The following is a 22,304-nucleotide window of genomic DNA, read 5'->3' as shown; positions in this document are numbered from 1 at the left end:
TATTTATATAAAAGTACAAAACCAGGTAAAACAAATATACTGTTAAAAGGCAGGATAGTAGTTAAAAGGAAGCACAAAAGGAACATGCTTCTCTGGTGCTGGTTCCATTCTGTTTTTGTTTTGTTTTTTTATCCTCACTCGAGCACGTTTTTCCATTTTTTGTTCAGGTAGAGTGGGAGGGAGAGAGAGGAACAGAGAGAAACATCGACATGAAAGGGACACATCTAGTGGCTGCCACCCGCACAACCGACTAGGGCCGGGGACAAACTGCAACCGAGGTACGCGCCCTTAGCGGGAACCGAACCCGGGTCTCTCAGGACCGCAGGCCGACGCTCTAACTGCTGAGCCAAACCGGCCAGGGCTCCATTCTGTTTCTTGATGAATGTGTTACTTCTGTGAAAATGTACCAAGTGATGTTCTTAAGATAATATGTACCTTTATTTATGTTACATTCAACTAAAAGTCTTTAAAAATAAGCCATAACATGTATATTGAATCTTCTAAAAGATTACGAATTTAACCCCAAAATAATGAGCTTCATTTAACTTCACTATGAGCCTAGCAATTGAAAAAAAAAAATTTTTTTTTTTTGGTACGTGCCCCTAGCGGGAACCGAACCCAGGACTCTCTGGTCCACAGGCTGATGCTCCAACCGCTGAGCCAAACTGGCCAGGGAGCAATTGAAAATTTTTTTAAGAATCATCATTCCATTTATGAACAATAATTAACCCACTGATCAGATTTCCCAAGGTAATTCTAATTTTACATATTTTGTTCTTGGTCATATATGTTCTAATTTGGGGCCCAGAAAATATAGTCCCCATGATTATTATCTTTATAGCCCAGTGGACAAAACTATGAATATTAATGATAATAAATTGAGCAACTTTTCTATTTTTTCTGGAATATTTTCAAGTCAATGCCCACAAGTAGTATATGTTTGTTTTTACAAAACATATTCATTCTCTTACCATATTCAATATGATGATAACCCAGACAAAGGAAGACGACAAAAGTAAAAAAGAAATCTTTTAAGAAGAAATGAGAAATGTTTCTGGATCAATGCTACTAACAATTGAAGTGCTAATATCCAGCATTGTGCCAAAACAATTAACAGCTAATGAGTCTGGTATTCCACGAGTTGTCAGTGGGAGTTAAGAAAATGATGAATAAAAGTGACAGTTAAAGACTAAAGCCAGTGGATCCCTGTGCTAAAGACTTGATGTTATCTTCACACCTGGTCAGATTGAACTTCCTCCAGTTAAATTAACCCCTTACTTTATCATTTCACCCTCTTTAACACCTTCATCCGTGCTATTCTGTCCAAAAATAAAAACAACTAATCTCAAGAAGACAAGTGCTTGGTAACCACCGGCTTCCACAAGTATTGCCTCAGGAAAATGCTGCTATATTTTTATGAGCAAGATGAAGAGAGGCTGATACTCTCCATTTAGTTGCATCGCTGATGCGTGACTGATATCCTCCTCTATAGCCATTTACTGGAGCGGTGCTGCACACGTGAATGTATATGCCAATCTCTTGGAGAATCTTAAAAGACAGATTCCATTTCAGACGATCTGTCTGGTGGCCCAAGATTCTGCATTTCTGATACAAGGTCTTGGAAAACTTGAAGGCATCACTCCAATTTGGGTTGTCACACATAATTCACAGGCAGGATTTCAGTAATGTAGGCTGGTAGTCCAAAGAAGGAAGATTGTCATCTATAATGGCTTTTAGGTCAGGTGGCCGTGTGGGGTGAACAGTGGGCTGTTTCCATTATTGGAAGTACTCCCTGCCCAATCAAACAAAATCATAATGCTGGGAGACCTTTCTGAACAAACATGTTCCTAGTGACAAAAGTACATATGAAAATGGCTTGTGCACGTTGTGCTTAATTTTGGACCCAGAGATTAAAGCACAGATAGAGAAGCTAAAAAGATATACAGGACTTGTATAATGAGGGAGATTTAAAGCTACTCTATCCCAGACTAAATCAATAACTGGCAACCTAACTGGGCTAGATATTGAAAGAACATGATTTGCTTTTCCTTTTCTCTGCTTTAATGGATTCTCTTGCCATTGGATAATTCTAGCCGTACAGATTTTATTTTAACTGTTCCCCTAGAGAGAATGCCATTTAAGCAGATAATATGTATGTGGAATAACTATGTTACCTAAAACCTCTTCTTTTTTGTAGGTAACTAAAATGGTTTTTAAAAATCTCTTCCTTATTGGTTACCTTAGCAAAACATTGTGCTCTATAATATATAGTGTTTGAGTCAGCTGGGCCTGACCAATATCAGCGTTAATGTGTTCAGGGTGCCTATCTGGGAAAGAAATTAGAAGACATTAGTTAAATGATCAAGAAAGGCATGAGGGCCTCCAAGGAACATTGCTAAACATTGGTGACCTCCTCTAATCTGCTTAATACCCAGCTTTTAATCTCTTCTTGAAATCCTTTTTCTAAATTAAAAAAATAAATAAGTGATGTAAAATGGCATATAAATTTTGTATCTACTCTGTGTTTCTAGGCCTGATCACTTTTTTTCTCCTGCAACTTTCACTCCACTTGATGTTTGTCTTCTCTCCCTCACTCTTCTTCAAATCACTGGGGTGAGTTAATGGCCTCAAATTGTACCAGGAAATTGCTGAAACCAAGGTGTCATCTTAGAAAACTGAGAGCTACAGAGTAATCAAAACAAGCCAATCACGTATTGATCTATTTATGATCTTCTTTCCCGTTTACTCTCTAGACACCAATTGAAAGATTCAGACCAAACCAAAGAAAATGTTAGTATAACTAAAACCACTGGTACCACAGCACCGGTCAGAAGATTGATTGTTTTGGGGCCAAAATAAAATTAATTCCTTTCCATAAACACCATGTAGATAGCTACTGGCTAAACATTCTCTGTAGATGCTGGATACAACAGTGGTTAGAGCACCTAGTAAATTGCCAGGATTCAGACCTCAGTTCTGCCTGGCTGCTGTGGCTCACTGGTTGAGCATCGACCCATGCACCAAGAGGTCACTGGTTCGATTCTGGTCAGGACACATGCCCAGATTGTGGGCCCGATCCCCAGTGGTGAACATGCAGGAGGCGGCCAGTCAATGTTCTCTTTTATCAATGTTTCTATCTCTCTCTTCCTCTCACTTCCTCTCTCTCTAAAATCAATAAAGGAAAAAAGAATTAAAAATAAATAAGTAAATGAGTGACTAGACTTGCAGCACTAAGAACGGTGATCAGCAAGAAGAGACGCTGTTACTGGACTCCAAATCAGTCAGAGAAGGGTTAGGGGAAAGTTTTGTGTACGTTTGGCTAAATCAAGTATAGGCATATCCATATTTAGTAAAATCACACAACCCAAAGAAACTTCGTTAATAACGGTTTTTATTGTTGGGGAAATGATAGAAGGACTCTGACGAAAAAAAGACAAAAAACTAGGGAACTGGTCTGGACCTAAGAAAGGACCCGAAGTAGAAAACGGGGGGGCTAAGGAAAGTTCTCTGGTGGGAAGGCAGAGGACAGACGCAGATCACCTGCTGGAGTCTCCGGTCTTTTTTACCCCACTGCTTCCTCCCCAGTGTCGCTGCCAAACATCTGGTCCTCAAAGCAGCGAAGAACTTCAGGTTAGAGGCAGTATCCATCTCCTCAGGCTCACATCTAGGGGTGACCCGGGCCAGGAGTCTGATAACTTAGTCCAGTGTGCATGAACCATGTAAGTTAAAAAAAAAAAGCAATATCCGATAGCCTAGAAGTACAACTGAAAGTAGTAGCCAGTCGTGGGCGTGTTGGTCTCTCAGGTTTTCACTCGGGCTCTGCCAGGGAAGGGAGCATGTCAGCTCATGAGCCTCCTCTCTACCATCTGTCATGAGAATGATAACAATCACCCCCATTGTTATGTATACACCACATGCTTTATTTTTTTTTATTTTTTCCCAATTTTTATTAATTTATTTTTGTTATAGATGTTTCTCCTTTTTCCCTCCTAGATATCCTCCTCCCCATTCCGCCCCCCCCCCCCCCGCACCCCTCAGCATTGTTGTCTATGTCCGTTGGTTATGCACACATGCACATGAGTTCTTTGGTTCATCTCATCCATCTCCCCCGCCCCCCTACTCTAAGGTTTGTCAGTCTGAACCATACTTCTTTCTATGTGTCTGGGTCTATTTCGTTCATCAGCCCACCTTGTTCACTATATTCCACAAATAAGTTAGATGATGTGGTATTTGTCTTTCTCTGATTGGCTTATTTCTTTTGGTATAATACTCTTGAGGTCCCTCCATGTCATCTCAAAGGATAAGAGATCTTTCTTTCTTACAGCTGCATAATATTTCATTGTATATATGTACCACAGCTTTTTTATCCATTTGTCTACTGATGGACACTTGAGCTGTTTCCAGATCTTAGCTATTGTAAATAGTGCTGCTATGAACATGGGGTACATATATTCTTTCTGATTGGTGTTTCAGGCTTCTTAGGGTATATTCCCAGCAGTGGGATCACTGGGTCAAATGGAAGTTCTATTCTAATTTTTTGAGGAAATACCATAGTGTTTTCCATGGTGGCTGCACCAGTCTGCATTCCCACCAGCAGTGTACTAGAGTCCCCTTTTCTCCACACCCTCACCAGCACTTGTTGTTTGATGATTTGTTGATGGCGACCATTCTGGCAGGTGTGAGGTGATACCTTATAGTTATTTTATTTTTTAAATTAAATTAAATTTTTTTCTCAGATAGAGCGGGAGGGAGAAAAAGGAGAAGAGAGAGAAACATCGATGCGAGAGAGACACATCAAGTGGTTGCCACCCACACGACCCCAACAGGGGCGGGGACAAATTGCAGCCGAGGTATGTGCCCTTAGCGGAAACCAAACCCGGAACTTTCTGGTCTGCAGGCCAATGTTCTAACTGCTGAGCCAAATCGGCCAGGGCCTTCATAGTTGTTTAAATTTGTATCTCTCTGATGATTAGTGACATTGAGCATTTTTTGCATATGTCTCTTGGCCATTTGTAGGTCCTGTTTGGAGAGGTGTCTGCTCAGCTCCTCTGCCCATTTTTTAATTGTGGTCTTTGTCTTCCTTTTGTTGAGTTGTATAAGCACTCTATTTATTTTGGAAATTAACCCCTTATCTGATGTATCATTAGTAATTGTGCTCTCCCATACAGTAGGTTCCCTTTCCATTTTGATGGTTGTTTCTTTTGCTGTGCAGAAGCTTTTGAGTTTGATGTCGTCCCATGTGTTCATTTTCTCCTTTGTTTCTGTGGCCTTAGGTGATGTATCAGTGAAAATTATGCTGAGTTTGATGTCTGAAATATTGTTGCCTACATTTTCTTCTTGGATTTTTATGGATTCATGAGTCACATTTAAGTCTTTTATTCATTTTGAGTTTATTCTTGTGTAGGGTGTAAGTTGATGGTCTAGTTTCACTTTTGTGCATGTAGCTGTCCAATTTTCCCAACACCATTTATTAAAGAGGCTGTCCTTACTCCACTGTATGCTCTTGCCACCTTTGTCAAATATTAATTGAGCATATTGCCTTGGGTCCATTTCTGGGTTCTCTGTTCTGTTCCACTGGTCAATATGCCTGTTCTGTGCCAGTACCATGCTGTTTTGGTAATATTGGCTTTGTAGTATAACCTGATATCCGGTATTGTGATCCCAACTACTTTGTCCTTCTTTTTCAAGATTGCTATGGCTATTTGGAGTCTTTTTTGGTTCCATATGAACTTTTGAAGTATTTGTTCTAGTTCTGTGAAATATGTTTTTTGTATTTTGATGGGGATTGCATTAAATCTGTAGATTGCTTTGGGTAGTATGAATATTTTAATGATGTTAATTCTTCCAATCCATGAACAAGGTATGTGCTTCCATTTTTTTATATCTTTCTCTATTTCTTTTTCCAATATCGTATAGTTTTCTGCAAATAAGTCCTTTACTCTTTGGTTAAGTTTATTCCTAGGTATATTAAATTTTTGCTGCAATGGTACATAAGATTGTTTTTTTGTTTGTTTGTTTGTTTCTCTTTCTGTAAGTTCATCACTGGTGTATATAATGCAGTCAGTTTCTTGGTGTTAATTTTATATCCTGCTACCTTGCCAAATTCGTTTATTAAATCTAGCAGATTTTTGTTGGAGTCTTTAGAGTTGTCTATGTATAATATCATGACATCTGCAAATAATAACAGTTTCACTCCTCCTTTCCAATTTGGATCCCCTTTAGTTTTTTCTTCATGTCTGATTGCTGTGGCTAATAGGTCCCATACTATTTTAAATAAGAGTGGTGAAAGTGGGCATCCCTGTCTTGTTCCTGTTCTTAAGGGAAATGCTTGTAGTTTTTGCCCATTGAGTATGATGCTGTCTATAGGTCTTTCATATATGGCCTTTATTATATCAAGATATGATCCCTCTATTTCCACTTTTCTAAGCATTTTTATCAGAAATGTGTGCTAGTTTTGTCAAATGCTTTTTCAGCATCTATTAATATGATCATATGGTGTTTATCTTTCATTTTGTTTATGTGGTGTATCACATTTATTGATTTGCAAATATTGTACCAGCCTTGCATCCCTGGGATGAATCCCAGGGCCATGGTAAATAATATTTTTACTGTGTGGCTGGATCCAATTTACTAGTATTTTGCTACAAATATTGGCATCTATATTCATCAGGAATATTGGCCTGTAGTTTTCTTTCTTTGTAATGTCTTTATCTGGTTTTGAAATTAGAATTATACTGGCTTCATAAAATGAGTTTGGAAGTCTTCCTTCTTGAATTTTTTGGAATAGTTTGAGAAGAATGGGTGTTAGTTCTTCTTTGAATGTTCAGCCAAACTCCTGGTGAAGCCATCCGGGCCTGGGCTTTTGTTTGCTGGGAGAGTCTTGATTACAGTTTCAATTTCCTCTGTTGTTATTGGTCTGTTCCAGTTTTCTCTCTCTTCCTGGTTCAGTTTTGGAAGACTATGTGTTTCTAGAAATTTGTCCATTTCGCCCTGGCTGGTTTGGCTCAGCGGTTAGAGTGTCGGCCTGCGGTCCTGAGAGACCCGGGTTCGGTTCCCGCTAAGAGCATGTATCTCGGTTGCAGTTTGTCCCCAGCCCTGGTCGGTTGTGCGGGTGGCAGCCACTTGATGTGTTCCTTTCACGTTGATGTTTCTCTCTCTCTCTCTGTTCCTCTCTCTCCCTCCCACTCTACCTGAACAAAAAAATGGAAAAATGTCCTCGGGTGAGGATAAAAAAAAAAAAAGAAAAAAAAGAAATTTGTCCATTTCGCTTAGATTGTTAAATTTGTTGCTGTATAATTGTTCATAGTTTTTGTTAACGATCCTTTGTATTTCTGTGGTGTCAGTTGTTACTTTTCCTCTTTCATTTCTGATTTTGTGTATTTGGGTTCTCTTTCTTTCTTGGTGAGTCTAGCTAAGGGTCCATCAATTGATCTTTTGAATTGCTTTTCTTTTTGGTCTCTATGTCGTTTCTTTCTGCTCTGATCTTTACTATTTTTTCCTTCTACTTGCTCTGGAGTTTTGTTGTTGTTGTTATTTGCTTTCTAGTTCTTTAAGTTTTGAGGTTAGTCAATTAGAAATTTTTCTTGTTTCTTGAGGTAGGACTGTAGTGCTATGAACTTCCCTCTCAGAACTGCTTTCACTGCATCCCATAGATTTGGTATTGTTGTGTGTTCATTTTCATTGGTTTCCAGAAAGTTTTAATTTTTTCCTTGATCTACTTGGTACACCATTCATTGTTTAATAACATGCTATTTAGCCTCCATGTGTTCAAATGTCTTTGCATTTTCTTGTTGTAATTGATTTCTAATTTCATACCATTGTAATATGAGAAGATGCTTGATATGATTCCAATCTTCTTGAACTTGTAGAGACTTAGTTTGTTTCCTAACATGTGGTCTTTGAGAATGCCCCACGTGCACTTGAGAAGAATGTGAATTCTGCAGTTTTGGAGTGTAATTCTCTGTAGATATCTATTAAATCCATTTGATCTAGTGCATCATCTAGAGTCTCTGTTTCCTTGTTAATTTTTTTGTCTAGAGGATCTATCCAGTGATGTAAGCATGATGTTAAGGTCCCCTGCTATGATTATATTGCTGTCGATTTCTCCTTTGCGGTCCTCCAGAAGATTTTTAGTATATTTCGGTGCTCCTATATTGAATGCATATATGTTTATCAAGGTTATATCTTCCTGTTGGATAGAACCTTTCAATATTATGTAGTGGCCTTCTTTGTCTCTAGTTATGGCCTTCATTTTGAAATCTATTTGATCAGATATGAGTATTGCTACCCCAGCTTTTTTTTTCCTTTCCGTTTGCTTGGAAGATTTTTTTCCCTCCCTTCACTTTCAACCTATGTGAGTCTTTTGTTGTGAGGTGGGTCTCTTGTAAACAACATATAGATGAGTCATGCTTTCTTATCCAATCAGCTACTCTCTGTCTTTTGATCAGAGCATTCAATCCATTTACATTTATGGTTATTATTGATATGTACTTATTTATTGCCATTTTTATTTATTGTGGCTATATTTTTCTTCCCATTTCTTTTCCTAATTACAGCAGTCCTTTTAACATTTCTTGCAATGCTGGTTTGGTGTTAATGTATTCCCTTGGTGTTTTTTTTGTCTGAGAAGTTCTTTATTTCACCTTCTATTTTGAATGATAGCCTTGCTGGATAGAGTAGTCTTGGATTCAGAGCCTTGTTTTTCATGCCCTTGATTACTTCATGTCATTCCCTTCTGGCCTCTAGTGTTTCTGTTGAGAAGTCTGCTGATAGCTTTATGTGGGTTCCTTTGTAGGTAACCTGTTGCTTATCTCTTGCTGCCTTTAGAATTATCCCTTGATCTTTAATTTTGGGCATTTTAATTATTATGTGTCTTGGTGTGGGCCTGTTTGGGTTCTTCTTACTTGGGCCTCTATGTGCTTCTTGAACTTGAATGCCTTCTTCCTTCACTAAGTTAGGGAAGTTTTCTGTCACTATTTCTTCAAATATATTATCTAACACTTGCTCATTTTCTTCTTCTTCTGGAACTCCTATGATGCGAATGTTGTTATATTCCAGTTGTTCTCTTAAGTTGTCTTCTGTTTTTTAAGAGCTTTTTCTTTTGGTTTTCTGATTGGTTGATTTTTTTTCTACCCTGTCTTCTAATTCACAGATCCAGTCTTCAGCTGCCTCTACTCTGCTGTTTAGGCCTTTCTATGTGTTCTTTATTTCTGCTATGGCATTCTTCATTTTCACTTAGTTGGTTTTCAGTGTTTCTATATAGTTACTCTATATGTTGTTGAGCTTCCTCATGTATATGGCTCTGAACTCTACCTCTGATAATTTGCTTAACTGCATTTCATTTATGTCATCTTCAGTAGAGTTCTCCTGTTTTATCAATTGGGATTTTTTTCTTTGTTTCACCACTTTGGCTATCTCAGTGGGTTTTGGAGCCTGCCTAATTTTCCCTGTTAGTGTTGGCATTCTGCTGTTTGTGGCTCCCTCTACTCAGTTTGGATGAGTGTGGGAGACCCACTTTAAACACCACTGTCAAGTCTTACTTTCCTGGGTAATTTGCAAGCCCAGGAAAGGTTCAGTTATCCTCTAGGTTTTTGCCTGGAGGCTATTAGTCTCAGTTACTTGATGAGCCTTGGGTAGTAGCCCTTAACTAAATCAAAATCTCTCAGGTGATCAGCGTAAAAGGATTTCCAGAGGGTAGGGCACATGCTGGTTGTTGATGAGCCTTAATTTGCATTTCTCTGGGCCAGCTGGGTGGGGTTAAATCTCTGAAGGTCGGGCTTTTGCTTCTTCCCAAGGCTCCAGGAAGGGGCTTCCTGAGCAAGATGGGCGCTGTCCTGTGTGGCTGTGACTCAGCAAAATCTCACGGCATCCTCCAAATCCCGAGTGTCCCCACACAGTTCCAATCCAGTCTGCCCTCCCTTTCCCAGAGCCCAAAGTGAGTGGCTGTAGCTAATTTAGTGCTCTGTCCTGGCCCTCTGCACTGTGCAGCCGGCTTGGGATTTTAACCCCGAGGGAGCTTCTCACAGCTAAAATAGCCGCTGTCTATGGGCTTTCAGTCTGCTCTCTCTCACCTCCGCAGAACTACCAGGCTCGATTCAGTATCCTTTTATCCCGTCCCTGGTTATATGGCTCCTCTCTAGCTGCTTTTCTCTGGCTTTTCCCTGATGATTTGTCTTTATTTTAGTTGTAATTCCAGTTTGTTCCTGGAAGATGGTCTGTGTAGCTTCCATTTACTCCACCACCATTTTGGAATCTCCCCACATGCTTTATTTTATTTCTATAATATTATTACTATAAGAAATATATTTTCTTGTCTGCATCATTAAAAAAAACTAAGACTCAGTTATACTGTTAGTTGCTAAAAGTTACATCAGACATAAAGTTAAGATTTTTGAAACATATCTTTTGTCACAATTCCTTTGTTTTATACAATTTCATAGATTAAGCTAAAACGTCTTCTCTTCTGTGAAGACTTGTATAACTTTCAGAGCTGACATGTAACCTCATATACTTTGCACATTCCTTTTCTGGAATCCTATAAGTCTGAATCATAATTATTTGAGTGCAAGACTATAAACAGCTCAGTGATACAGACCAGGTCTTTTTTTTCATACAATGCTAGAAATAAAATAAATGTTCAATAACTATTGTTTGAATGAATTACTAAATAAACCATCAAAAATTTAAAACCCTTTCCCATGGGTTAATACCCTCTTATCAGTTAACTGTAGACTTCTACAGAGATACTTTGCAGGCAAATGACAACTGGTTAATAAATTAAAACATGTGCCTTTTGGGGGCCTATATTATGCAATGGATAAGAATTCCAACTCTATCTCTAGCTAGCTCTATGATTTGGGAAAATTACTTTTTCTTTTTTTTTTCAGACTTCAGTTTTCTCATCTGTAAAGCACAGATAATAATAAGACCTATATTGTAGAGTTATTGTGAGGAATAAAGAAACGAATGTATCTCATATAGTTTTAAACTTCTGGAAATTTACTATTTTGAAATATCTTTTAAAGCATTATTTATGAAAGCAGTGGACTACTTGAGTGCTTACAGTTTTATGTAGCAAACGTAGTGGTTCTCAGAGCTATTCAAGTGGCAGGGCACCTGGAAGTGCAGGTGCTTGTTATGAAAACTGTGATTTATTCTATTTAAAACAAATGTATAATTTAGAACTAAAGCAGATACCATTTAACATTTGATTTTAATATAAGCAAGTGGTACCAGGTGGCAAATGTTTAACAAACTTAAAATCGAGAATATTATATCTATTAGTGTAATTGCTGTAACCTCGAATGGTAAGACTCCTCTTATTCACTGGGGGGAACGAGGTCTAGCTGGTGGAACACAGAGGAGTGCTTAGTTTGGGGCCTTAATTTTAAACCACACCAGCAAATCACTGACATAGGTTATTTTATGGCACAGGATCATTCATTCATCTGTTTATCGAAAAGTGCCAACCGTGTGCCATGCACACCTGGCCAAGGGGCCACACCATGAACACTATGAACAAACAGATGATAGGGCCCTGATCCGAAGGAGTCTATAGTATAAGACAAAGGGAGACATTCTTCAACAGGAGCCTTTGATGTGTGCAGCCAAGGGAGGAAGAAAGTGGGCATTTAACCCAACCTAATGGTTGGAGAAAGGGAGGGATAGGAAAAGCTTCCTGAAGAAAATGATAGGTAAGCTGATAATTTGTAGAATACTGTGTATTTTTATTGGTCCATTAGTAGGGGAATGGAAAAATAAAATGTGGCATGTTTGTATAAATAAAGACTCTATGCGTCTTGTCTAATGAATGAGCTAGATGAAATAAACTAGATGTATATGTGTAAACAAATCTCTAAAGCATAATACTGAATGAGAAAGCAAAGTTACAGAATATATGTGCATTATAGTGTTACTTAAATAAATTTTAAAACATACAACAACACTTTAGTTTATGGATACACATGCAATAAAAGTATAGAGACATGTATGAAACGTCAGAAACATAGCAAATTGTGAGTATGCATGCCTCTGGGAAGAGGGAAATAAGACTGAATCAAAAGAGCCCACAGTTGTATCAGTATTTAGTTTAAAAAATAAATGAAAGAAATACAAAATGTTAACATTTATTCATTGTGAGTAGTGAGTACAACAACATCTGTTACATTATTCTCTGAATTTTCAAGTATTAAAAAGTAACTTTTCCTTCATTTAAAATATTGCCTCCAAAATCAAATTCAGAATTAACATTAAGAAACAATTTACTTGCAAGGTAGGAATTAAACTTATGTAAATTATCATCAAAAGTCATTTATTTTATAGTATTTTTGCCGCTGATATATCAAAAAAGTTTTTCAGTCTTTTTATATGATCTGATACCCCTTCATATGTTATATAACAAATGCAAAATATATGTTTACAACACTGAAGCTGATAAACTGAAATTTCTTCTCTTGTTTCTGGAATTTATGGGGATAAAAAGCAAGGGAAAGAATAAGTGCAGAGGAAGACACAGGCCTCAGAGACTGCAGGGAGCTTATGACCTCTGAGTAGCAGCCACCAAACTCACTGATAAAGGCTCACTTAGCTGTGTAGAGGGCCCTCACTCTACCTATCCCAACAACCCAAATTATAGCAGGAAAATAATTGGCGAACACACCTAAATACCACTCACTACTCAAGTGAACCAGGGTCGGAGTAGAGATGGTTATATAAACATCTGTTTTAGCAATAAGGAATGAATGTTTGATATTTGAGGCACCAACAAATGTCTAAAACTCAATTTTATACATGGATTTTATACATGGGAAATTGTAGGTAAAATTTTGTTAATGAAAATATATGTCATCATTCGCCACAGGATTAACTGAACAAATCACAGCAAACTAAAATAAGGATGAAGCAAAACTAACAGTAAAACTAAAATTTTATGAAATAATGAAAAAGCTGGACTATTGGCAGTTAAAAACCGTGCAAAGCTCCAGTCAACACTGATGATGCACAGATAACCATGCATCCTTTCTGAAACCGGTAGGAGTTCTTAGTACCTAACAGAGTAGAAGCCAAATTAAGATGCCTCTGCCAGACGTACTAGTAAAATGCTGAACTAGCCTTCAGCAGGCGCTACTAATTTGCTAATTTTAGTTTATGACTGCCAAGTATGAAGTTATGAATCCGACCCATGACATTCAGATACAGGGAAAGTTATATCACTTTTAAATTCTAGCTCCAAGTTCCTACTTGCCAGGTTGTTGAGAGGTTCAATATCATTACAAGAGGGGAGGACTCACACCGTTCCTGGGGTCTAGTTTCAGTCTCTGGACTAATGCAGTCCAGAACATTCGGGGAATGGCCCACCTTTAGTCCGTTATTGTCACTGACGAGTTTTACGCTAAGGCAGCCGTTAGTCCATTTTGAACTAAAGCAGGTGTCTCTAGTCCTTCAGGCCAAAACTAGACCCCCGATCTTGTGCAAGTTCCAGGCAGCCAAGTCTGTTGTTCTGCCTTGCCAGGTGCACCAGGTAGTCACCCACCAGAGAGCAAATCCAACCTGAGCGTCTGCTCAACTCACAAACCCCCAAGTTTGTCCTTTTCTCAGCCTCTGCCCCCTCCCTTTAGTCCAGTTAATGCAGCCTTTTTCCACTCCTGGAGTCCATATCAGTCCTTTTAATGGTCCTAAAACACAAAATCAATTTACTTGTAGGAGTGAGGTCGTGTATAAAGTGCTAGAAACTTTAGAATAACATTGGAAGTCTGTTTTTCCTGAGGCAGAGGGTCTGGGAAACAGATGCTTTATTCTTCTTGGGTTAGTCTTCAGCAGAAAAGTCGAATAAACAAACAAAAGAAACCCCAAAATACACACACACACAAAAAAAATGTGGTATTTTTTCTTTAATAGTTCATTCTCTTGCCATATTTCAGTAAACCTTAATTAGCATTTGCTAATAAGTAGCACTTACAAGTATAAATAAAAGTTCATGGAAACGTGCTATTGCACACAAGGACTTTAAGAATCAATTTTTTTTTTATTAGTTTGAGGTCCATGATGATATCACACTTGGGCTGAGGACAACCCTTTGAGAAGAATGAGCTAGCAGGGGAGAAGGTCATGGAGGCTGCTTGCTGCCCTCTCCTTTAATTTCCCCTCCACCAGCTGGAGGTGTTGGCTGGATATTTCCTCCGGGGACAGGACAGCCAGGCTCCCGCTCTGTCCCTTCACTCAGACTGCTGGCTCCCTGCTTTGCAAAACCTTATCCCCCTCCCACACTATGTCCTCTTCCAGGTTCCCACTTGCACTTCTCTCTGATTACGGGCAGGCTGGGACCTCAAGCCATTTCAGAACAGAGGTCTCTGAGGACTAGAGAAGGTTGGTTGGATGAATTAGGAGTTGTGTGTCTGTGCATAATAGCTAAGATAGTCTAACTAATACAGAGGATATTAAAATGTTAGTCAATGGTGTACAAAATAATGGTTTAATATTTGTATACATTGTGAAATGATCATCACAATAATTCTAGTTAATACCTTTCATTTGCACTTTTGTTCATTAATTAGCAAATATTTATTGAATCCCACACAATGGCCAACTTCTAGGGGTAGACAGAATGATACACAAGGGTGATGTAGCCCCTGTTTTCATGAAATGTATGGCTGAGTATGATGTTTTAATGCCAAACCTTATCCAAGATTAAGTGTATAGCAAATGGCAGTCTGAAGCATTTTATAAAAAATTCCACAGGAAAACCCACATGTAAAATGAATAAACAGCAACAAAGTACAAAAAAGAAAGAAAGAAAGAAAGAAAGAAAGAAAGAAAGAAAGAAAGAAAGAAAGAAAGAAAGAAAGAAAGAAAGAGAGAGAGAGAGAGGTGGAGTGGATCAGGATCTCCCGGCTCGCCTGGATTTCGTCCATGGCGAGCCCATGGCGTCTGGGAGCCTGGGAAAGCTGTAGAAAGGTCACTGGGGTGGGTCGGTGTGTCCTGGATATGTCCTCTGGTGCCTCAGTAGCTCCCATGCTCCCAAGACCAGTGATTTCTGGATTGGGTAGCAAGGTAAATAGCTGGTGATTTAAAAAGGTAAACGGTATATTAAAACTTTTAGATCTGGGATAATTTTAATGCTTACCTGAACCAATATCCTAATTTTACAAATGAGACAACTGTAGGTCAAAGGTCATATCATAAGTTAGTGACAGATTCCAGACTAGAGCACAAAGCTGATCAAGTCCTCACTGTAAAAGCCCCTCTGAGGCCTGGCCCCATCTGCCTCTTCAGCTTCATCGTCTATTGCTCCCTTCCACCCTGTGCTCCAGCCAAACTGCTCACAGAGGCTGGATTTCATCTTCCTGCTCAGCACAGCCTTTCTCACACTTGTAAGAATCTGGTTTCGGACACTGCTCCGATCATCTTAGCTCTAGGCTCTGTGAAACAGAACACCAGACTCAGTAAATTTTTCTAATAATTGATGAGCTTTTATTATCATAAAAGAAATACACGTGCATAAATTTAAGAATCTGATAAATCAAACTTCTGGTGACGATGGTGGCATAGGGTAAATACGATATCACCTCCTCCCCCAATCACATCAAAATTACAACAAAACTACAGAACAACCATCATTCAGAACCACCTGAAATCAAGCTGCAACAACATTAAAGCAGCAGCCACGTCCAGGCTGGTAAGAGAGGCAGAGGGGCGGAGATGCGGATGGGTTGGTCCCACACCCATGGGTGGAGGATAAAAATCAGGAGGGACACCTCCATGTTGAAGGTCCTTCCTGAGAAGCAAGGGGTACCTGTCCCACACCAGGCCACCAGCCCAAGGTTCCAGTGCCAAGAAAAGAAGTCTCCATCACTTCTGACTGTAAAAACCAGCAGGAACTGAGGCTGAGGAAGGCTGAGGCTTTTGGAGCCCAGGGCAGCTCCTTTTAAGGGCCCGCACACAGACTTACTCCCTCCATGCTCCAGCATGGGGGCAGCAGCTTGAAAGGCACCAGAGCCCTGGCCGGTTTGGCTCAGTGGTTAGAGCATCGGCCTGCGGTCCAGAGAGATCCGGGATCAGTTCCTGCTAAGGGCATGTACCTCGGTTGCAGTTTGTCCCTGGCCCTCACTGGTCGTGCAGGTGGCAGCCACTCGATGTGTCCCTTCACGTCGATGTTTCTCACTCTCTCTCCCGCTCTATCTGAACAAAAAATGAAAAAATGTCCTCGGGGAAGGAAGGAAGGAAGGAAGGAAGGAAGGAAGGAAGGAAGGAAGGAAGGAAGGAAGGAAGGAAGGAAGAAAGAAAGAAAGAAAGAAAGAAAGAAAGAAAGAAAGAAAGAAAGAAAGAAAGAAAGAAAGAAAGAAACCAGAGACATAGGGGGAAGAACTGAGTGTTTGGCATTGGGCGAGGGCTGGAGAGGGGGCTTTCTCCTGACAGATGTGCTGGCAGAGGCCTTTGTTCCTTTGGTGAGCCCTTCCCCCATGAGGCCAGCAAACTGGTGCCATATCTGGGACTCCAGCAACCTGGCTCACACTGGTAACCCTGCCCCACCCAACTTTCAGACCCACCCAAGTTTTTCCCAGTGGCTTTACCATAGGATTGGCCTGTCTTGGCTCCTGTTTCAGATTTTCCTAAATACTCTTTAAAAAGCAGCATCTGGCCTCAACCAGCCCCATACCTCTCACTAAGAGGCCCCAGGCCTGGCACTAGAAGCAGCCAGCCTTGGTTCACAACTTGGCTTGGCCTGGGCACCCCCAAGCCCAGCACAAGAAGCAGCCATCTGCAGACTGGCTTGTAGCTTATGCTGGTGGCCCTGGGTAGAACACAGGCAGTGGCTAACCTTGCCCCAGAGCCAGGACACCTAGTGACAGCTTCAGACCATATCGAAGCACCACCACCCTCCACCTCCACAAGTGACACCCTCAAGGAATGGACTCAGTGGGTACCTGCTGAAGTCAGTCTTGCTCTGTGTGGTGGGCCCCTGCACAGCTGATCATCCAAGGTAGTCAGAGGTCTGTGGATAGTGGGCACAGCCAGTCCTTGCAGCTGATCAGCCTGAGTAAAACCCTCCCATTGACATGCCAACAGCAATCAAGACTCAATTACAACAGAAGGGTATAAACTCCACACTAGGGGTGCACCTCAAGGGCCCAGTTAGGGTAATCAGGAAGGCTGTGCCACTGGACCCTACAGGACACTGACTACAATAGGCCACCCTAGGAAGCCCAGGAGACATCATAACTCTACTTAATGCATAGAAACAAACACAGGGAGGCAGCCAAAATGAGGAGACAAAGAAACATGTCCCAAATGAAAGAACAGAACAAAACTCCAGGAAAATTAAACAAAATGGAGATAAGCAATCTAACAGATGAAGAGTTCAAAACACTGCTTATAAGGATGCTCAATTAACTTAGTGAGGGCCTCCAGAGCATAAAAAAGGACCGGTCAGTCTGGCTAGTGTGGCTCAGTGGTTGAGCGTTGACTCATGCACCAAGAGGTTGCCGATTCGATTTCCGGTGAGAACACATGCCAATGTTGTGGGCCCAATCTCCAGAGGGGGCATGCAGGAGCAGGCCAATTGATGTTCTCTCTCATCAATGTTTCTATCTCTCTCTCCCTCTCCCTCCTCTCTCTCTACAATCAGTAAAGAAAAAAAAATTTTTTTAATTAAAAACAAAAGGGCCAGTCAGAAATGAAGGAGACACTAACTGAAATAAAGAATAATTTACACAGATTCAATAGTAGAGTAGGTAAAGCCAAAAAGCAACCCATCAATTTGGAATATAAGGAAGCAAAAAAAGCTCAATCAGAACAGCAAAAAGAAAAGCGAATTTTAAAAAATGAGGATAGTGAAAGGAGCCTCTGGGACAACTACAAGAATTCCAACATTCGTATCATTGGGGGTGCCAGAAGGAGAAGAAAGAGAACAAGAAATTGAAAACCTATTTGAGCCCTGGCTGGTTTGGCTCAGCGGTAGAGTATCAGCCTGCAGTCCAGGGAGGCCTGGGTTCGGTTCCCGCTAAGGGCATGTACCTCGGTTGCAGTTTGTCCCCGGCCCTGGTTGGGTCGTGTGGGTGGCAACCACTCGATGTGTCCCTTTCACATTGATGTCTCTCTCTCTCTCTCTCCCCCTCCCCACTCTATCTGAACAAAAAAATGAAAAAGTGTCCTCGGGTGAGGATAAAAAAAATTAAAAAAACCTATTTCAAACAATAATGGCAGAAAACTTCCCTAACTTGGTGAAGGAAACAGACATACAAGTCCAGAAGCACAGAGAGTCCCAAACAAGATGAACCCCAAGAGGCCCACACCAAGACACATCATCATCAAAATACAAAAGGTTCAAGACAAAGAGAGAATCTTAAAAGCAGCAAGAGAAAAGCAGTTAGTTCTCTACAAGGGAGCTCCCATAAGACTATCAACTGATTTCTCAAAGTAAACTTTGCAGGCCAGAAAGGAGTGGCAAGAAATATTCAGAGTGATGAAAAGCAAGAACCTACAACCAAGATTACTCTATCTTGCAAAGCTATCATTTAGAATTGATGGCCATATAAAGAGTTTCCCAGACAAGAAAAAGCTAAGGGAGTTCATCACCACCAAACCATTATTATATGAAATGTTGAAGGGTCTTCTTGAAGAAAAAGAAGATAAAAAATATGAACAATAAAATGGCGATAAATGCATATCTATCAACAATTGAATCTACAAACAAAATGAACAAGCAAAAAACAAACAGACTCATAGATACAGAGAATATTTTGTTGGTTGCCAGATGGGAGGGGTGTTGGGGGAATAAGTGAAAAAGGTGAAGGAATTAATAAGTACAGATTGGTTGTTAGACTGACAAACCTAAAAGGGGTCAGGGGGATGAAAAGAAATAAACCAAAGAACTTATACGCATGTATGCATAACCAATGGACACAGACAACAGTGTGGGGAAAAGCAGGAGGAGGACGGGAGTGGGGAGGAGGGGGTCAATAGGGGAAAAAGGACGAACATCTGTAACACATTCAACAATAAAGATTTTTTTGTTTTTAATCTGATAGCTTGACCAGTGTGGCTCAGGGGTTGAGCATTGACCCATGCACCAAGAGTTCACCAGTTCAATTCCCGGTCAGAGTACATGTCCAGGTTGTGGGCCCAATCCCCAGTGGGGGGAATGCAGGGAGCGGCCAATCAATGTTCTCTCACATCGATGTTTCTCTCTCTCTCTCCCTCTCCCCTCCTCTCTCTCTAAAATCAATAAAGAAAATTTTTTTAAAATCTGATAAAGTAGTATAAAGAAGAAAACAAATCATATGAATTCATATTTCCTCATCCAGCAATAAACCACCAGCAACACACACACACACACACACACACACACAACACGCACACAGATATATAGTAATTGTGAACAAAATTGAAATCATATTATATGTTTTTATTTTATTCAATAATATATCATGAGCTTGTTCCTATCACCTTGCATATCTCTAACAATTCCATTTCTATGGTAGTGTAGTATTCCAGTCTATGGATATAAACTTACCTGTTTGCTGTTGTAAAGCATTTAAGATCTATTTTTCTCTATTACACATAAATCATTGTGCACATCTATGATTATTTCCTTAGAATGAATTCTTGAAACAAGAAATACAAGACAAACACTGTAAAATTTTTTTAAATAATTACTACACATTCCCAAACTACCATGAAGGAGTTGTACACTCCCTTTAGTGCGGGACTCCTGTATAAAAATGGATATTATTTCTTTTTTTAAAAGCCTTGTCATTTTTTTAATTTAATTTTTTTTATTTTTGTTACAGATGTTTCTCCTTTTTCCCTCATTGATACCCTCCTCCCAACCCCTCCCCTCAGCATTGTTGCCTATGTCCATGGTTATGCATACATGCATATAAGTTCTGTGGTATATCTCTTCCCACCTCCTGTCTAAGCCTTGTCATTTTGATAGATCAACTATAGTACTGTATTAATTAATTTGCATTTTTTTAATGCCTAGTGAGCTTAAGCGTATTTTAGTCGCCATGTGCAGTTCTTCTGCCTATTTATGTTCACTGACAGTTTTTTGGAGAGGGATATTTGTTTGTGGTTTTTTTGTGTTGGTTTTTTTTTTTTTTTCTATTTTTTGTTCAGATAGAGTGGGAGGGAGAGAGAGGAAGAGAGAGAGAGAGAGAGAAACATGGTCACAAAAGGGACACATCGAGTAGTTGCCACCCGCACAACCAACCAGGGCAGGGGACAAACTGCAATGGAGGTACGTGCCCCTAGTGGGAACCGAACCCAGGTCTCTCTGGACCGCAGGCCGACGCTCCAACCGCTGAGCCAAAGCGGCCAGGGCTTGTTTGTGTTTTTTATTGATTTGTAAGAACTTGTTAAAAGTTAGGAATATGAGAAATAAAACTATCTCTGTTTGCAGATGACATAATATTGTGTATAGAAATACTAAGGCATTTAGTCAGCAACTATTTGGATTAATAAGTTCTGAAAATTGCGTGCACAAGATAATTATTCAAAAATCAATTGAAAAATGAAATTAAGAATTAGTAATTTCATTCAAAATAGCACCAAAAATGTAATATTTAGACATAAATTTAAAAAAAACAGGTACAGAACTTGTACTCTGAAAACTACAAAAGATAGTTGAAAGAAATTAAAGAATAACTGAGTAAATAGAAAGATATCTCATGTTCGTAAATTGAAAGACTTAATGTTGTTAAGCTGGTAATATTCCCAAAATTGATCTACACAGTCAGCATAATGCCTATCAAAATCCCAGCTGCATACATTGACAAGTCAATTCTAAAATTCATATGGAAAAACTCAAGTGACCTAGAATAGCCAAAACAATCTTGAAAAAGGAGTACATAAAATTCCTTATTTCAAAGTTACTACAATTAAGACAGTGTGGTACTGGCATGAGGATAGACAAATAGATCAATGGTATATAACTAAAATCCAGAAATAAATCATTACATTAGCTGTCAGTTGATAATTGAAAAGAGTACCCAGACAGTCAATAGAGAAAGAATAGTTACTTCAACAAATGTTGCTGGGACAACTGAATATCTATATGTAAAAAAATTAATATCGCCCTGGCCGATTTGGCTCAGTGGTTAGAGCGTCAGCCTGTGGTCCAGAGAGACCCGGGTTCGGTTCCTGCTAAGGGCACGTATCTCAGTTGCAGTTTGTCCTCGGCCCTGGTTGGGTCATGCAAATGGCAGCCACTCAATGTGTACCTTTCACGTCGATGTTTCTCTCTCTTCTGCTCTCTCCCTTCCACTCTATCTGAACAAAAAATGAGAACATATCCTTAAGTGAGGATAAAAAAATTAATATCATATATAAAAATTAACTCAAAATGGATCAAAGAATTAACTATCAGATCCAAGAATTCTACTTTGGTGTATACACAAGAGAAATAAAAACATGTATTCACAGAAAATATCCACAAAATTTTTAGATGAACGTTCATATCAATATTATTCCTAATATCTAAATAGTAAAAAAAAAAAATTTTTAAATGACGATCAACTGGTTGAATGAATAAATAAATGAGGTATATCCACATAATGGAATATTATTCAACCATAAAAAGAAATAAAATACTAATTTATGCTACAGCATGGATGACCTTGAAAAGAGTATTTTAAGTGAAAGAAGCTAGATGCAGAAGCCCACATATTGTATGATTCCATTGATATGAAATATCCAAAATAGGCAAATTCATAAAGATAGAAAGTGTATTTGTGGCTAGAGGGAGGAGGAATTGAAGAGTAACTGCTAACAAGTACAGTGATTATTTTGGGGGTAAAGAAAATGTCTGAAATTAGATAATGACAATTGCATAACTTGGTGAATATACAGAAAAATGACAGTATTATATAGTTTAAAAGGTAAATTTTATAGTACACAAATTATATCTCAATAGAAAAGTAGAAGCCAAGTGCTGATAATGGTACAACATGAACTTTGAAAATATCATGCTAAGTGAAATAAGCCAGTAACAAGAGACTACTTTTTGTGTGAATCCACTTATCTGAAATGTCCTCACTAGGCAAATATATAGATACAGAAAGTGGAAAACCCCTAAGACTGAGGGGATCAGAGAAAGTGGAGAATGCCTTTTAATGGGTACAAATGTTTCTTTTTGAGGTGATATAAATATTCTAAAATTAATTGTAGTGATGATTGCAGAATCCAATGAACATACAAAAAACCATTAATTATACACTTTAACTGTGTGAATTGTATGGTGTGTGAATTATATCTCAGTATGTTAAAAGTAAAGTTACGGATATACATCGTTTAACTATTATATGTTT

This window comes from Molossus molossus, unplaced genomic scaffold (assembly GCF_014108415.1).
Source record: "Molossus molossus isolate mMolMol1 unplaced genomic scaffold, mMolMol1.p scaffold_m16_p_14, whole genome shotgun sequence".
Taxonomy (NCBI): Eukaryota; Metazoa; Chordata; class Mammalia; order Chiroptera; family Molossidae; genus Molossus; species Molossus molossus.
Note: the sequence above shows the minus strand (reverse complement) of the source record.